The sequence below is a fragment of the Spea bombifrons genome, chromosome 1 (assembly GCF_027358695.1).
Source record: "Spea bombifrons isolate aSpeBom1 chromosome 1, aSpeBom1.2.pri, whole genome shotgun sequence".
Taxonomy (NCBI): domain Eukaryota; kingdom Metazoa; phylum Chordata; class Amphibia; order Anura; family Pelobatidae; genus Spea; species Spea bombifrons.
The window spans coordinates 4,363,789-4,383,858 of record NC_071087.1 but is presented as its reverse complement, the minus strand read 5'-3'; positions in this window follow the sequence as shown (position 1 = coordinate 4,383,858).

The following is a 20,070-nucleotide window of genomic DNA, read 5'->3' as shown; positions in this document are numbered from 1 at the left end:
TAGATGTAAAGTCCAACATTTAGTATGAATAATACATTAAAATAATTTTTTGGGGGGAAAAAAATATTTTTTTTGTTCTATTTTGCTATGACCCCAAACCAGTTTGGTTCACCAAAATACCTCAAAATATATTAATATAGGTGTCTTGAATGTTTTCTTTTGTTGAAGTTACGGGGCACAGAATGAAACCTTTCCGTTCCCTTTTCCAAACTTTTTCACATTTTATCTTCTGAAGCCCATGTCTCATTTGCATACCTGGGAACTCTCCGGGTGAAGCTCCGGTTCTCCGGGTCAAGACCCAAAACCTCCGGGTCGCGGGGTCTCGACACCCCCTGATCCCCGCCCATTTTCCCTTTAAATGGGGGCATTTCCCGCTGACCACAGTGGGCAGTCCTGGCCGCGTTCTGCAAGGGAAGGTAGCCGGAGCTTAGAAGTTCCCAGGTATGGTCATTTGGGACGGTTCAGCAGCCCGTATGGTCGTTTGGGACGGTTCAGCAGCCCACCAGCTCAAAATACCCCTACAGAAGTATATATTTTTGGAGAGAAGACAACCCAGGCTATTTTACTAGGAGAATATTCACACTTATCATGCTACCTGTTGGTCACCAACCCCTGGCGAAAATCAGCCGTAACATTATTTAAAAAAAAAAAAGAAAATCTCGTCTTTATTTTATTCAGAGGAAAAGACAACAACCATTCTACAGCGTGCCACGGTCAGCAGAAGTACATATGACATATTGTACATGTAACGAGAACCATCTGTAGGAAAATGGCGAAGAAGGAGAGGTTGGAAGCTGGGGGAGGGGGACAATGGGGAAGGGAATCATCGTCCATATAGTACTATACAGCCATGTTTCGCAATAGTTCCATCCATTGAGGATTACCCACCGCCATACGTGTCTCTCCACCATTTCATGGTAATATTTCTGCAAATACCTCCTCACCTTTGTCTGGTACGCATGGACCTCATGCACAAATTTTGGCCAGCCATTGGGAGGCCAAACCTGATCACAGAAGTTGGAGATAAGAGACATTGTTCATTATATAATTGTTACTCCTGGAAACACTTCGTGGATGTAAGCCGTTTCTTTATGATGAGGAACAAAAAACATGAAGCAGTACGTAAATCTCAGCAATTAACCTCTAAGAGCAGAACAATGAGCGTCTTCACTCGCTACCCCCTGGGCAAATAATGCCTTGGGCTTAAAAACCTCAGCTGTAATTTAATTTTATGTTCTTGGCATCACTTCCTTCCTTCCTTGTTCTTTTTTTGTGTCCCTCACATTTGGCACCAGAAGATCAGAGATCCAGGAGTGGGATCATGTTGTATGTCGTAAATTCAGTATTCAGAGACGCTTGCCCTTTAAATGCAAATTCATGATCCTAACACAGACCCCATGTGTCCTGGGTTTAGTGGGACTGTCCTGCTTTGGAACCCCATGTTGCTGGGAGGCTGTTCCACGTATCTGCCTCCAACTCATGTCTTAAAATGTCTTACAATACATCTAAGACTCTGACCCCTTATTTGCTGTAACTTTTCTCCTCCTTTGAATAAACTCTTGTACTTTGTTAAATCCCTTTATGTATTTATATTAAGGATGAAATCTGGTGACATTTTTTTTAAATTGGCAAATGGTAAAACGAAAAAAGATTTTCTAAGCATATTTTCTTCAAACTATATATGCAGTGTATTTGGTATGTGTTTATGCAGAGATTGTATGATGTGATGGGATTGGGAGTAATCAGTACACTAAAAAAAAGTCATGATACACGGGACGCCTGAAGCCACTAATGTTTTTTAATAAAATATGCAAATTGAAATAGTGTAAATAATACAAAACCTTTACTTTTCCTCTCACTGATTTCTGGGCCTAGAAAGTTTTGTCCTCTTAAGTGACTGCACATTTAGGAGGGGGTTTTATCTTTGGATAAATAAAAATGAAATAGTTTTATTTGTTCAAGGAAGTGCCACGAAAAAGATGACCAAATACACACCAGGACAGGCTCTGCCACACCGACACCCAAACGCACACACCAGGACAGACTCTGCCACACCAACCCTAGGGATGCACCGAAATTAAAATTCTGGACTGAAACCAAAACATTCAGAAATTCACTTGGCCGAAAACCTAAAATGACCGCACACACACCTTTAAAAAAACAAAAAAAAAATAACTACACTTCTATTAAAAGTAACACACCAAAACTGGACAAAAAAATTAAATAACAATATTAATATATATGATTGTTAACAGCAATCACACTCCTATCATGCCCAGGCAACCAGTACATTCTGGAATCTGTGTATGCATGATAGGAGTGTGATTGCTGTTAGCAATCAAATATATTTAATACAGCAATCACACTCCTATCATGCACAAGCAGCCAATACATTCTGAAACCTAGCTGCCTCCCTTGTAAATTGATGCTGCCAGCAGTATGGGGTGTACACATCACGTACAGCCTCCCTGTGCCATTCCCCACACTTACACATTCATGCTATCGCACATAGCAATTCGTTCATTTACTCATTCACAAACATTCATTCACTCATTCATATACTCAACTGCTGGGTTTCTGCTTCCCCTGAACAAAGCAAGAGATGCTGCTCGCACAGTGTGTGCGAGCAACGCACGGGTAAACTGCAGGGGCCCTGCGGAAGTTAATCCAGCCCTGCATCTGGGGACATGTCCAGGGACATAATTTGATTGGGGAACGTGTCCTCAATCCGGGGACATCTGGGCACCCTAATTTAAATGCCCCCCTCCTTTCTCTTCTCTCCTCAAAGCCATACATATTAAGACCCCTAGATCTTACCTGATAATTTCTATCCTGCAAACCATTCCCCCACCCAATTTTAGTCCTCCTCCTCTGAGCTCCCTAGATGTCAATAACCTTCTGGAAATGGGGTTCTCCAGAACTGCCCCAATGTTCTAAGTGAGGTCTGACCAGAGATTTGTGAAGTGGCAGAACCACTTCTCTCTTCCTGCTACTAATGCCTCTCACTATACAACCCAGCAGCCTGCTTACTTTATTGGACACTTTGCTGCATTGCTTGCTTACCTTGAATTACCCCCAGTGCAATGTTTTGCCTTTGAATTTTTACGTCCCAAGTGCATTTTTTTTACATTTATCAACATTAAACTTTATCTGCCTCTCTTCTTCGCCATTTAGCTTATTCCACCAGTGGAGACATACGTTACCTATCAGACCTTTTGTAATGTCTACCATAAAAATATTAAAAAGTGTCCGTCCCAGTACTGATCATTAATGTACCTCACTAGTAACGACTACCCTCCATCTGTGAACCTAACATCTTAAAAGTCTGGATTAAGGATTGGATCTCTCCACACAGGAGAGAAGAGAAGCACAGTTGGTCATCAAGACTGTAATACGAAGTTACCCACTTACTGAAAACAACCTAATATTAACCCCTTAATGACAAAGCCCGTACATGTACGGGCTCAAAATGCATTGTTTTCAATGGGTTTTGGGACCGCCCATTGTCCTTAAGGGGTTAAATGGCTGAGGATCTGCTGTAGGAAGCTCTGCTTTACTTGATGCGTTCACTCTGAATATGTTCCTAAGATGGGTAGAGTGAAAAATACATGAGCTTCATGACTTCTACCTGACAGCTGTTATCGCTGGCTCGTTATATCTTAGAAATGCGATAATCACACGAAGAGATCAGGAACGTTATGGATTTCAGGATTCTGCATGCTACCCCAACATGAGCTGGACCGGGATGTCTAGGGAGCCACGGTGCTTTTAACTCCAGTAGCCACCCAATGATGCATGTGTGGCCACCGGCTAAATTCACGCAATTTATGTTTTTATATTTGCTTGGCACCTGTCGCGTATCAAGCCGGTGGCTGCATACTACAGGACCTGATCTGCCTCTGGAGCGGCGGTATTGGAAACTATGTGGCTCTACTGGCCGCCGACCAACTGGACATATCCCGCTGACCCCACACATAGGGTATTACCTTCTGAACCTAAGCACATAACTCAATAATACCCAGTATCATGGAGCTGTTAGCGTGTTCCGTGAGATATCCGCTCCGGTATTTACTGTACCGCCACATGTTGGCGTAAAGTTCCATATGCAAATGAGTCATTCCGCAAGTCAAATTCTAGACTCTTTCAACGTCTGATTAATTTGGCTATCGACACAGATGTATGTGCCAAGTTACACCTGGATGTACTGTATCGTATATCATATGCTACCAGAATATTTACACGTGTGTAGGTATCTATTAGGCCAGGAGGAATGAGGAATTATTCACGCTTTTTGACTTGGAAGTTTTTCAAACCAAAATGTCTTTTTGAAATATTCTTTTATTTGATATATTTTATGACTTCGCATTAAGTGTATTGCACTTTTTGTGTGTTTTATTAATGGATAATGATGGTATTTTTTGTTAGTCATGCTGATGTTTTTTTTGTGAAAAGGATGTGAATAGAAAAAAATGCAATTCTTGTTTTGCCGAAACTGTGCTATAACGGTAACATACTGTTACGGAAGCCCCCGTGCTGAAGACCACCTTTTTTGTTGTATGTTGTCGTTACCTGTTTGTCCCTGAGAACGCTAAGCAAGCGGCCGCTATAACAAAGGCTAAGCCCGGCTGGGACGTTCTATAGTAAATTAGGCCTTTTTCCCATTGGTCGCTATGTCCGCTTCACTGCATAGCAATTTATGGAGGATGGGGTAGATCCTTGTGTGATTGGCCTGCACACCCACTGCTTCCACAGCAAGCTGATTGGTCAACGAGTAAACGGGACTCAGTGGATTGTCGGCTGGCACCCCCTGCTGCTTCCATGGCAAGCTGATTGGTCGACGAGTTAACAGGACTCAGAGGGGCGTTGCCTGGCACCCAGCTGCTTTCACGACCAGCTGATTGGCCAACTCTTGCCACTACTGTATGCCGATGGACTGCAGATAACACTCTAGGTCTGGCTAGAAATGTTCCTTAATAAAGTGTGCTCCTCCGTTCAACCGATAAGACCGGTGTCGTCCATTATATTGGGGAATGATACATGGGGACAACGCACTAAACCCAAAAGCGCTGACAAGTAACAACAGCCAAGGAATACTCGGTGCCCTTGGTTCCTGTTACAAATACCCCCAAAAATTTCAACTCCAGATCATGGCACCTGTATAGGGGTATGGGGCAAGAGTTAAGGAGGAGCAGACCTGCGTCAGAAGCAGCCGGAGCCAAAGCATGACCACCCGCTCACCCGTTGCAACAGCACAGCTTCCTGGGCCAGGCATGGGAGAACAGGAGATCTCCCCAACCAGCCCATTATCCCCGCTGCCTGCAAAAACTGGAAAATTGTGACTATACCACAAAAACAGGACTGTTGGGAGGTATGAAGTAAAAGGTCTCCTCCGGGGGCTTCCCCAGCAGAATCTGGATTGTGAAAAGATGGCCGCTGACAGATGTTGACCACTTTTTCCCAGCATGTCCTTTTGTTAGAAGAACTTCATATTGCATTGTGATGGGTCTTTGATTTATATGAACAACCTTCTGTTACGTCTGACACTATGGGCTCTATTTGTTTCAGAGATGGCCCTTTATAATGAATAGCAACGTGAGAGCGTTATAGCCACAACCCTCCTCAAAACTCTCCCTTTAGTAAATACACCCCCATATATCATCTAATATAAGTTACCCTGAAATGTATAGTACTCTCCCCTGTCCATTACATGACACCAGATATGTTTAATTATTTATTATGTTATACAGGTTACATAGTGAACTTGGGGTCCACATTAGGTTATTAGTAGCAGGAATTGTTGACATGTGCCCTGTTTCCCCCTGCCCCTAAACAAGCATATGTTATAAGGTATATTTGCTACTAATTCCATATGTTTCCAGCAAGAATGGTGGATTCAGCCCTAATGCCAGATGGTGATGGGAGTAGAGCCTTTAATTATGGTCCTTGATGTTCCTCTCCCGCATCATACTCTACGATGGCATCTTATGTCATAGGTCTCAGACCAGATCTCAAGATCCCCATCAGTTAACCTGTAACTACATGCTTTTATGTCACATGACAATTAAGTTTTCCCAGCAAAATAATGAACGAGGCAACGTTTTACTTGATTAAAGACCTATTTCTGGGAATGGTTTGGGTACAAGGAATTATGTTTCTCATACTGCACCTAGTGGGTGTAAATGCAACGTTAATGCATAATACTGTACACCCTGATATTTAATCCCATCTTTATCCAACGTTTGTCCTTCATCACTTTTGGCGTCCCAGTGTCTTGGATTTGATCATCACGTGTGCGGCTTGGATCGATTATTGCTTGGTGGTTCTACATTATAGTGTTTTTAGAAGAAATAAATTGGTCTGTTCCTTCTGGTGCCGATATACGCGATAACATATATATATATAAGTGGGGGGGCATATCGTGCATCTGAAGGCACTATGGTGGGTGAGATTCATTAAATCATAAATCATTGGATTTGATCATCGCAAGTGCGGGGCTTGGGTTGATTGTTGTTTTTTGGAAAGTTGAACCTGAAAAGTGAAACTTGATGCAATTAACAGGGTTGGACTGCGGCACTTCTTGACCACCTACCTTGTCTTTCTTTAGGACACTCCTCGTAATCTGGAAGAAGCTCCTGGCTTGGCTCGTGAGAGAAGATTGTGGACGCTTGGTGACCCTGATATACAGAGTTCACTGGCACAGCGTCATGATTCTCACCTGATTATCTGTGCCACCTAAGTTCCAAAGCATGGACGATGCAGCGTGCCGGCCAGTGATACCAATTGGATCACATACCTTAAACCTGGGTTTACAGGAAATCCATTCTTGAAATTTGATGTCAAATTTTTTTTATATATGCTGCATCTGTACTCTGGACTAAATGATAACGCCATTCAATTAAAGCCACAGACATGTTGTCTAATGACATCATCTCTTTAAATACCTGCGCCTACCAAATCCCGCGGTGGTTTAAGGCACTCATGTTGATGAGCTGCAAACCTCTAAAGAATGTGTCCTTTCTCAAACTTTATATATGGTCTAAATAAAGGAATACGAGTGATTGAATGGGGTTCACTAATGCCATGGCACAGCAGAGCACGGTATGCTCCTTCCTGGTTAATAATGTGGACGCGCAGGAGGATCTATGTTGACGTTTGGGAACTGACCATATTCTTGGAGAGGACTCCCCTTGCTTTTCTTCAAGAAGATTCTCCAAACATTTGCCATGGAAGATCCAAGGTGGCTATTTGAAAGTAAGAACTTTGCAAGCCAAAGTGAAGCCAGTTTCATCCGCGAGGTTCATCGATGCCCCTGAATCCTCCGCTTCGTATCCAAAGAGTCGCCATCCAAAATACAAACAATACATTCTTATTGTAATCCACAAGGGTAGACGCTCAATAATCCAAGGAAAAACCCCAAATATATTTATAATCCAAAGGATGTCTTCTTCAGATTTGAGACCACGCCAGAGTAGACCATCTGGAAATTGTGAATTATAATCCGAGGTTTTATTGAGTCATTTCTATATTTATACTTATATGACAAGGGAGTAGTGGTTCTACTTTGTGGCGCTTTTAGAAGAAATAAATTGATCTGTTTCTTCTGATGCCGTTATATGTGATAATATGTTGAAGGAAGGGGCATACCGTGCATCTGAGGGCACTATGGTGGGTTACTTACCCCAAAATCCTAGCGAGAAATTAATTCAATTAGAATTGTGTTCTAAAAACTATGGGGTTTACCTTTTAACTACCCCCCCCCAAAGTGGTGGCACTGATTCATAGTTTGGTGAAGGACCCCTGATAAATGTAAATTAAACAAACACAAAAATATGATATTTGGGCTTCTGTCCATGTTTGTGTAAAAATGTCAGAACTTAACCCCAACAGGGGCACTTCTTACCATCTTAAGTCATCAAGGCGCGTCATTGGTCGATTGGTTTATAACTTAAAGGTAAATATTTCATGTAATTCAGTGTGACATTATTTAAATGCTTATATATAGAAAACATTTTATTGTATTTCACCCTGAAATGATCTCCATGTAACGCTAGTAGTGACTGTAGAAAAATGGATGACACGTTCTTCATCGCTTGATGACGTCATAACAATATATCCTACTGTATGTTACATATATTCTCTGGTACATATAGATATGTTCTTGCTTAGCACTGTTAATGGGAAACTAGGTCATAATATTGCTTACCTCTTCTGCAACACATATGTCATACCCTAAATTTGTCATGAAATTGGTGATCTCATTAAAATGTATGTTTATTCTATGTCCGCCTTGTCTATATTGAACAGCTTTTGCCCCGTCTTTGTCACCACGCACTTACCCACTGCGCTGTATTTCGGATATTGTCCGCTGCTTACGGGGCAGACAAAAAAAAACATTTTCTAAAATAAAAAAAACTGAACATATTAAGAGATGATCAAACTCTTGCATGTGACTTATCTTGAAATTTGTCTACAGCTTGTTTGTGACGGTACGATTCAGGCGTTCAATCCTCGGTAACTTGGTTTCTGTTGATAATATCCTCTTCTGCAGAACCTCCCTGGCTGAAAGTGGAAAGAGTTGTGGAAGAGGAATAGCGGGATGGAAAAAATGCAGACAATAGGGCAGTGACCTTTAATGGTCACGTTATGTATGGGACCGAGGTCTAAGTCTATCCCGGTGCGGACACAATCACTTTGGTGTCCCCGTTGAAAAAACTTAAGTGTTCCTGTAAGAATCGCAAAAAACAATGGAAGAACAAAAAAGCTGAGCTATAAGTGGACCTCAGACAAGAACGTAAGGAAATCCTTGAATTGGGTCAAGAGTGAGTGTTCCTCGGCCTCCTCCATCCATCTAACAGAACAGAGAGTAATTAACGGTTTGTGGTTCTGTTTGCAAAGCTGAGAAGATGCAGAGTAGAATGTTTCACAACAACAATCATGGCCTTCCCATTACCTGGAAATTATGAGTTTTGTTTTAACCATTAAACTCCATCATTCTCCGTTGCAAGTACTTACCTCATTAAGTCTTCTTTCTCCCTTATTGAAAGGATGGCGTCCAAAGGGCCCGGTGGTCATTGTGTCAGCACATATGCTAGGCGGCTTTGTTATCTGGCATTAGATAACTTCTAAATTGCGGAGCTTTTGAGTGATTCCACGGTGACTGCTTCACTTTTGCCACTTTGCCACAGATTACCCATTGCCCATTATTACTCTGCACTTGGCTTGTCAGCAGTCCTCATTACCTCTGGTTCCCCCACGCTGCCCATCTTGACTTAGTCCTTGCCTGTCCTGACCACCCATTCTCTTGGTTTTTGTGTTGGCCCCGTGTCTCACTCCCACATCCCTCCTATTGTCTTATTGTTTTCTTCCAAGTGCTGTGTCTCATCTCGTAAATCCATTTTTCTGTTGACTTCTTTTGTGTTACGGGCTTGTTGGTGGCTACTAGCCTCACCTTATGTATGACATAAACATAAACGGTCTGGTTATGTTTTGACATCGATGTACCCTCACACCTTATCCTTGGATCATACCATTCTGGGTTATACTTATGGATTCCCGATCTCTTTATATTCTCAATCCGGAATCTACTCTACCTGCATCGTGGAGCATGTTTTCCCTAGCCGGTTCCTCTTGTGCTGTCGCGTTCTGCCCTTACTTTATGTCTGGAACCATTTGGAGCATTCATTCGCACGAGTAGCCCACCTAGCTGTGCCTTCTAGGGGTTTCTCATGTATCCGGCATGAGGACCTCCGATACTAATTCTTAGTTTAACTCTCATTCATGGCTGTCCACGGAGATGGGGTAAGGGCAGTCGACATTAGAGCGATGTCTTTCTGTTCCTGTAATGCCGCCCTTTTTTCCCTTCTTTTCCACTCTTTCATTTACTTCTTTTATTCTTTTCTCGCCCCAATTGCAGACACTCGCGCTCTCAAATGTCATTCCACTTTTCCTCTCCTCACATGGCCGGTTCTCTCCCCAGATCAGCGAAAATGTGATGTTTTGATGGGCGATGGTTTGGACGGATGGATAATGTATTGATTGCGTATGTACGTCATCAATATACTGTAAATAGTCCGGGCGCAGAGAATGTCGTTCTGAAGGATCGCGTTGGGTCATTCTATAGTTTGTGAGATTACTTCGCCTTTGCAGTTATTCCCAGTATCCGGTGACAGACAGTCCGGTGGATCGCGTAAAGTTCTTGTCCTGTGATCAACATTAAAAAAAAATAATCATTACTTTAATGATCAACCAATTCAGAAAACAAAGTCAACACGTTTGGTCCGGAACAACGTCAGATTTCAAGTCATCCTGAAATCTACTAACATACAGTGTTTTGTTTCTGTGCATTATGATTGAAGGCACAGCCATGTTAATGTCAAAGTTAATTTAAGACAACTTAATGGGGAGGAATAATCAGTCAGATATAGAGAACAGGAAATTAAGATAAGATGCTCCTATGGTGTCACTGACAAAAATATACCGATTTTATCATGAATATTTATCATCTTTTCTGGCTAAAAGTCTAACACTATTTAAAATAATTATTATATATAGATCTATCTATCTCTCTATCTAATAAGTATTGAAAATATACCTTGAATATAAGTCTAATTTGTGTTGTTCCATTGGCAGATTATTTCACTTACTTGGAATTGGGTTTGGGTTTTCTTGTACTTTTTAAGGTTATTTTTATATATATATATTTATTTTATTTTTTTATTATTATTATTTTTTTTTATTATTATTATTAATTTTTTTTGCTTATTTTAAGGATGAAGGCATACTCAAGAAACACATAAAATGGGAAACTTGAGGTTATTGCTAAAATCATGATGTATGTAATCCTATGTCAGGATTTTGTAAAAAGATGGAAAAGCTGATGTTTGCATATAAATAAAATGTAAGAATCATAAAATATGAGATTATAAATTGTTTTAAGGCAAAAATCAATTCAACCATTAACCTCAATGTAAAAAAAAAGTATTTTTTTTAAATTTTCCTTTTTTTAAAAATGTATTTCTATAATTTAAATGAAAAATACATTCTTTATGGGTTTCCTTATACCAGCAAGACATCAAGGATGAATTACACAGGAAGAGAAGTAAAAAAATAAGGCATACTTAGGCAGAATGTCCCCGAATTACCCTCTTCCAAAAGTAACACCGTGTAAATGCGAATAAACACTAAACTGCTCAGTCATGCATAATACTTGGAGACAGAAAGTGCCTGTGCACGGGGAGATGCATCATCGAGAGGGAAAATGAAGGAGCCATGTTCATATGGTGTCAAAAATGTACATGGAAGTGTGCGAAATGCGCTGTGAATTAAAGATGATGTCTGCACTTTCAGCCTAGTATCCCCCTGCTATCAGTGCTGCAGAGGGAGGCGAAAATGTATGAGATGTGAAAAAGATAACATTGTCCCATCCGAAGCTTTGAGATCCGTCGCATCTGCAGAGGAAGGCATAACGGGAAGGGGCAAGAACCCTGGGCGGTTGGGTGTTACAGGGGTATGGTTCATGCCGGGTTCTGCAAGTCTTTGCCAAAACTGGGGAATCCTCGTAGGTCCTTGTTGGAGGCAAAAGGAATGGGGTCAGAGTCCACCCATGAATAGGGTGGCACTAGCCCAGATATACAGGGAACAGGGCAAAATGTGGGGGAAGCTTGGACTTGAAGATAGCAGAGCCAAATGCCACTCAACTCACTTGGAGCTCAAAGGTTGTCCTGGAAATCAACTGTAATTCCCAAACATGAAGAAGAAATGGACCCCATTGGGCCTTCTGTCTACTGATGCAGGTAGATACCCTGAGCTGAGAACTTATTGGGCTTCACCAGAAGATGCCCAACTTAAAGACTGTAGGTTAGTGTCTTTAATCTCCAGGTAGGGGGCATAATTTCGCCATGCCTACTCCCTGCCCATGTTTTGCCCCCTCCTGCCCACCATTGCTGGGAACTTTTAGGCTCCGGCTACCCGGAGCCCCCCTAGCGGGATGCGGCCAGGACTACCTGGTGACATCAGTGGGTGATTCCACTGACGTCGTGTGCGGTCCCACTGCTTGAAGTGGGCATTCTCACCAATGTCAGTGGGCATTACCGCTGACGTTGCTGATCATACCCCCATTTAAGAGGGAAATGTGCAGGCAGCAGGGTGTGTCAGGACCCCATGATCCAGAGGATTTAGGTGTTGACCCAGAGAACCGGCACTTCTCCACTTCTCTATTCCAACAGGGGGCGCCATATGACTTGGACCATTGTATACCTTGGGGACTGGGTTGGGCACCACTGCTCCAAGGCACACTCCAATGCCTTCCGTGGCTTATACAATACAGACGCACACTGGAACAGTGTAATAGAGTCCGAAGATGGAAAGATTTTTGGAAGGTGGCCATCAGCCGCACTAAAGCACTAATCCTGCCAAGGGCTTGTCCCGATCCTGCGCATGTATCCACCTTTGTTCTCCTCTTAAGGCTTGCAGCTCTTCATCGGGTCACAATCATGCTCAGTAATGTAGAAATAACTTTGTTGCTAATGCTACATGGGATTAAAATGTCACTTGTCATTTCTATAATTCAACGTCAAGACTGCAAAAGGTTAAACCAGACACTTGGCATTGATGGGGAATCGAACGAAATGCCCCCGTATGGAGTATCCGACAAAAGATTTAAATAGGTATTTTAATGGGGAGGCAAACCAGGAGACATATATATGTCCCCATCTGACTGATTGTAATTATTATAGTCTCTGGCTTTTTTCATATTTAAGAGGTTTTTGGACATGAAATTAACTGATAATGAGGCCCTGAACAATCCTCTGCCTATGGGCCCATGTCCCCTAAACCGTCTCCAAGTGCCATTCCTTCGTTTAAGTTTCCTGTCCATCCATCTTCACCTCATCCCTCCATCACAGCCCTTCTTCCCATTTCTCTTTTTTTCTCTTGAGGATTAAACTCAAAATTCAGAGGCTCCTCGGGCGCATGCAGGAACCACCGTGGGCCCTGAGCCTTGAGGAATTGGTTGGCACTGGGTAAGTGCTCCTTTGCCAAGCTGTAAAAACAACTTGGATTGGTTCCATTCATCATCTGTGCATCTGCCTTTATCATAAATAACTATGGCTGACCCACTTCCAAGTATTAACCTTTTTTTTGAGGCTGTACTATGCAAAATTGTCCCTGTTTGGGGGCAATAGGCATCAAGGGCCAGTTAGTTGAAGAGATCCCCTGATCTCCCCTCACCAGCTTAATAAAATGCAAAATCAATAGAAGTCTGTGCTCTTGTTGCATAGGCCTCCATCGCAGACCCAATATGGCCGCCTCGCAACACAGGGCAGCTCTCCGGGGAGGATGGGCGGTCCCTCATGGAACTGACCGAACCCGGTCCCTGCCTCTTGTCACACCCCCTGCACATGTATCCCAATGTCAACGCCTGAAGTATTGGGAGGTATGCTTTTATACTGAGCTTGCTCTGTGGATTCCTCTCTCTCTCAGCCCAGATGTGACATCACTTCCTGGCTCAATTGATTGTCACACCACGGGACCAATCTCTGTGTCACATACCTTCGCTACTTCCTGGGACAGAGTTCCAAACTTGGGACTGGGCTGTGTAAATGGGACCGTTGGGAGCTATTCGTAAAGTTTATTTCTGTAAAATGCAGGATTTAGGAAAAAGTAATTTGGCGTAAAGGCTACTGTTTAACCCCTTAATGACAAAGCCAGTACATGTTTACGCACCGCCCATTGTCCTTAAGGGGTTAATCATCGGGAAAAAAAAACATCGACAATTTCCTTTTTATTAATTCAGACTGAGATTACTGATACTGATTCGGTGGTGAAAAAACAATTGACGTTGAATGTTTTCTGTAAAGGAATGAGTTGCTTTGAACGAGCCATCGCAGGGTTAATACCGTATCGATCGGAGGCATTTATCACCGGGTGATATTATCCCCGCTGCGTGAACCAATTAACACTTTTTTTGTGTGTCTGTGTTTGCACAAAGCATTTCATGTTTCGCTTGTTCCGTCTCAGAACTTTTCACGATCCTTAGAATTCACGCCTTCATTCTTATACTTTTGACCTCATTCAGTGATGGAAGCCAATGAAGTTGAAACAGTACGAAATTCCCTGCATTTCTCCTCTGACTACTGACCTGGACCTCTCCTGCCTCGTGTTATCAAGGCATGCACTGTATTAGCCTCTACCACTTCTGCTGGGAAGCTGTTCCACTTATCCACTGCCCTGCTGGCAAAATAAAACTATATATTCAGGTGACAACTTTATAAACAGCTTACTCTTTACCTAAGGTTTCCAATGTGTGAATGGTTTTTATGGACAATGCATCACATTAACCCCTTATCAGCAGGGATCAGACATGTTTCCTGCACGCAGTCCGGCTGATCTAAGAAGAGGCTACATGAAGTCCACTCCAGACTGTGTTACTTTAAGAATCTGCCCACTCATCCTGAAATTAGGGTAAAAAAATATATTTTTGAAAGTCTGGCAGTTATAGCAGAATTGGCCCCCGAGAATTCTGACTCACAACCCAATGCACTCAACTAAATACTGCCATGGATCTTATGGCGAGATCCATCAGCTGCACCTGCCAATGAAACAGCCTGGGATTCTGCGTCAGATCACGCGTTCAGGTTTTGTTAACCAGCCAGGGTAGCCTGCGGCTGATGTCTAATTAATTACTGCTGATTAACAGGGCATGAGAGGGTATCAGGGGTAAAAATCTGTGTAACATTAACCCCTTAAGGACAATGGGCGGTCCTTAAACCCATTGAAAACAATGCATTTTGAGACTGGGCTGTGTAAATGGGACCGTAAATTATTCGTAAAGTTTATTTCTGTAAAATGCAGACAATGGGCGGTCCTTAAACCTTTGTCACTAAGGGGTTAAATGCCCATCTGATGGTCCTACTGATACGCAACATTCTATGGATTACCATGGTGATTGTAAAAATATTTATATATTTGCATCAGGGTTGCTTCTTTTATATAATTCTAAACATATTGTGTTAACCCTTTCCAAACCATCCAGTAATAGATTATAACCAAGGCAGCCATCTGAAGTTTAAGGGTCCCAAAGCATCATGTTAACCCCCCCTCCCCATAAAGCGTACATTGCGTTAGGAAAAAAGAGAATAAAACAAAAGCAGTGATACATTTTATTTTTGTTAATGACTCTAGTCCAATTCATCTGGTTTATCCCATTTTTCCCACTGCAGTTTATGGGAGGACTGCTATTTAATCTCTTATGATTTAGATCCAGAATCACATCCAGCCCGGTTTCTCTCATCCGCACATCGGCCCCTAAAAGCGTAACCTGACTGTCTGATTTACTCAATGAACCTTGGTGCGCTGAAAGACCCTGCCGAAAACCGGTCCTGACCTAAGGACTTGGTCCTGTATGTAGCTAATTGAGCTTCTGACCTGAATATCATACAAAAAGAGTAGTTGCCCTCTAGTGGCGAACGATAGTATTGCAAGATTTACGCAGGGACAATTAATTGGTTATATAAATATCTTCCCTTTAGCGGCTATCCTTCCTACGTTCTTCTATCCTATGGCAACCACGGCCAGGCTGTAAGACCCTCTCCTGTTGTTTTTGGGCCGCCATTCTCATCACCCCCAACCCAGCTTCGTAGAAGGTGCCGCAGCGTCAAACCGTGACAGTCCCCAAGAGTTTCCAAAAGCATCACAGCTTCACCGAGGGATTCAATGTTGCAATACATTAATAGATAATGGGAGCCTCATCTAAATAATTGTTTCCCTCTCTAAACTTCGTTATTGCCTTTTAAAAGAGGGTATTTTGGCCATGGGAACGTTTGGAAGAGGTTTTGATCTTAATAAAATAGCTTAAGAGGGTCGGCAGCTGAGATGTAATGTAAGGAAGTTTTACTTTACTGAGAGGGTGGTAGATAAGTGGAACAGCCTCCCAGCAGAAGTGGTAGAGGGTAATACAGTGAGGGTATTAAACACGCATGGGATAGACATACGGCTCCTGAATCGAAGACGAGACCAACGACTGATTAAGGTTTGAATCTTTACAGCAGGAGAAACGGGCTGATGGGGGCCGATCTGCCGGCAGATTTACGATCCTAAGGCTGGCAAATCTCCTGCGTGCCTTTTATTTCTGGTTCTTATAGAGCCCTAAGATGGGAGACATTGTGGGCATGCAGTCAGCTCGGCCCCCCGCACGGAGGGGTATTTTATAGGGTCTCATGGAGCTTAGACAAGGCAAGGTCGCCGGCCCGCGGTAAAGACAAGCAGAACCGCAGTCCTTATAATACAGGTGGGCAGAGACCCTCCGAGAGCCGACTTCACCCCCCCCCACCACCCACAAGACTTCACCTTTCGCAAACAGCCCTGAGCTGTGCTGCGGGCAAATGCTGTCCCCGGCGCCAGGGGACACCGAAGGCGGGGGTCGGCGAGCGCGCAGGCGCAGGCCGGAGCAGCAGGGTTCGGCTCACGGTCACTGAGCACAGCTGGGTCAGCCTGTGACTTTGAGTCAGAGAAAGTGCCAATCTGCATTAGCGCCGTGTCGCTTCAGCAAACCGCATCGCCAGAGACGATGCAGTGTACCAATGACATCAGCGCACTTACACGGAGACGCCGCGTGTCCCTAGGGGCCCATTCCTTTTACGGTGGCTCCTGCAAAATGTATGGCTGGCCCTGGTTAACCCCTCGCTGACAACGATGTCCTCGCGCGGCTTTTCCCATGGATTTATCCTTAATAATATCCCCCGGTAGCCGAGCCGTCACCCCTAACATTACCTCTGCGGCAGCCCTAATAAGAGGCGACACCGAATTTACATTTCGTGGGCATTTAATGCGAAGCGATGTGTGTTTGGGGGTTTAGATCATGTTTATCCGGATATTGCGACAATACATGCGGAGAACGCGCTGAAACCCCCCGATCCAACATGTTATGAACCTTAATTATTCTGGGGAAAAAATAAAATAATTCTGGGGGGGGGCGAAAAATTGATGTCTTCTTTTATTGAATCCGGGGGCGTTTTTTTTAAGGTGTTATATGTAAATTTTATTTATTTTGGTATCCTTAATGTAGTATATAAGGATTTTTACAATAATATCGACTATGTTAAATGCCAGGTTGGTTACACAGGGGTTAACAGGGGCTTTTTATAGAGACTGCAGGGGAAAAAGACCGGGTGCTGAAACGAGAGACATATTTACTGGTTCTTTTGCATGAAGACCTTTATTCGAAGGGTTAATTTCGATAAACAATGGTGTTATTGTGCATAATTAGTAAATCTGGCCTGGATCCGCAGCGCCCTCTAGTGGAAGGGTCTGTACGAAACACTCAGTTTTAGAAAAAAAATCTGGCTTCCTATTAGTAGTCATTTATTTTAATTAACCCACTGTCTGCCGTAGCTTGACAAGCGCCAAACACTTCCCCACCCAGTACTGAAGATATGCATATACTTTGTGCGAATGAGTGAGGTTGCAGAGTAGGTTATGATCCACTCAATGGATAACTGGGGCAGGACTCAGGGAAAAGTGCCATCCATACCTTAAATTCTATGGTATCAAAGATAAATAAATAAAAATAAAATTATATATATATATATATATATATATATATATAATCAGTATATATAAATAAATAAAACTACAAAAACATAAAAACTGGGTTTTTTAAAACATTTAATTTGTTTAATAAGTGACATCATTCAAATACCCATTACAGCTTTTGGAGTGAAGATATTGGTTGGGAGAACGGGACGGAGGAACAGTAAACCTGCAAGTCCTGGCCATCGCGGTACGGTAACCTTATTTAATCCTTGGTCTCGTCTTAGATTCAGGAGCCATATGCCTATCCCATTTATGTTTAACTTGGCTCGCTGTATTAACCTCTACCACTTCTGCAGGGAGGCTGTCCCACGTATCTACCACCCTCTCAGTTAAAAGGCACAGCAAAGGTGATCCCCAGGGACCATTCCACAGGGGACCTTCAATGTCCAACAATAAAAATGACCCTGAGAAGTTGTAGGATTCCCGAAACTTAAGAGAAGTGCTTTTTATTCATTGTATCCAATTTTCGATTTGTGATATTTGTAAAACGGAGCCTTATAAAAAGGCGTCCTCGCCGTATACCGTGAACAGATTAAGGATCTGGACAGGGACCAAAGATGGTCTAAGGTGCCACCTCAGGGGGACTTACGAAGAACTTCTGAAGGGAAACATTGTATCGGCCGCGTTCCGTGTATCTGTTTCCTTTCCGCGTTCCTCCTTATTGGGTAAATGCTGGCAGCGGGTCACCCCCTGCTCTAAGTAGGGCAGCCTCATTAGATACTAGCGCTCACTCATGTGGGATAACGAGCGTCAAGCCATGGAGAGGATTTAGGAATCATCTTATGGGTCATAGGATTTCCCCCCCCCGTGCTTCACGAAGGATCAGGCTCTTAAATCAGTGCCTGGCAGCAGAAACTCGCAGACGGACAGAATTCCTCCCCCCATAAGCCCTTTGACTTCAACACTAATTGCTTTGTTAGCCATAATTATTTTCACTGCGCTGGTTACCCATAATCAGCTCTGGACTTTGCCCCATGGCTCTAGGACAATATTTTAATCATAGAATCAGATATAGAAGTGAAATATGGTGGCCACCAGGGGCCAGGTCTGCCACTTGTGAACCGGCCTTTGAGCTGCCATCACAGGGGCTGGAGGGCCAGATGCTTGAAATACTGTTTATGGGCAATTTGGCTCAGTGGGGATGCTAGGTTAGGTGACCATTGGCCTCCGGTTGGTGTGGACCACATCTCCCATAATGCTTAGTTGCTGTGTTTATTCATTGTTAATTAGAAAGCACCATTATTTTAATATACATATTTGTGGTCAATCCTCAGGAAAGGCGATGAAAACCCTCATCGATTGACTTTTTTTTGTTTTATGGCAGTTGGGTTGAGATTGATGGATTGGCAAATTGGGTAATTTTGTCCAATTTGCACAAGTTTGCCTTAAAAAACTTGACTGCCGGCCCCTGATCACCTTTAGTGAATAGACCAAAGAATGTCGTATTACACAGTTGCCAGACAGGTGTTTTTTTGCTTTTCCATTTAGCCCTGCTGTGGGCAAGCAGTAGGGTTAGGATCCAGATCCCCCGTAGCGCTGCAGGGGACCAGGGTCCTCCTCTAAGGCAATCCGGTATTTACTGTTTGATCTGTAAGTGACCCTCACTCATCCGTGGTAACCAGGGGAGTGTGAAAAGGGCCGTGGTTTTGTTCTGTAAATCCCCTTCTGATAGAAGTCTCCGGATAAGTGGCTCGTGGCCTCTGTGTAACCGCCGTTTGCAGAATGTTACCTCCCCGATGAGTTGCCGGGAGTCGAAGCCACGTGTGAAGACCCCTATACCCAGTGCCCTCAGCGAATTGCTAAGTGTCTCCATTAGAACGGATCATTATTCAGAAGATAAAGTGGTTTATTTATAAACCGTAGAGATGGCTCATCCTATGATGTCTTCTCTGGTGACCCGGATACATTACTGTATCCAGCAAAATGTGCAATTATTACCCACGTGCCGCCTGGGACCCTTTCAGTTGCTGAGGTCCTCGCGTTCGGTACCAGTGTTAGTGATACATTGTTTAATGAGATGAATATATAAATGCATCAAAGCTCTCCGGTCTGTAGCAAGGTGGAAACTGCTTGACTGGGATCCTCATGCTTTCCACCCAGCAGTGTAGGACTAGTGAGCTTTTCGTCTTTCGTTTTCTCTTGGTCCTGCTCTTAGAATAATTTTGGGTTCTTTTTGGCATGTTCGGATTCAGGGCCATAATATTTCTCCTCGCCCTCCACACTCCATATTTTTCCATATTATTCCCAAGAGCTCTTTCGTAGAACTTGTGATGATCTTGATGATCACCATCATGGAGAAGATCCAGGTCTGTGGGGACAAACCTCCAGAAGAAGGTCACTAAAAAAATATTAACACACTTTTGGGTTCTACTTGATATGTCCCTTTAGTCAAACCCTTAAGGGGTAGTGTGTTCTGGATTCGGCCCAATCTGTCTCCATAGTGATCCACTACCTAATGGGATAGACATACGGCTTCTGCAT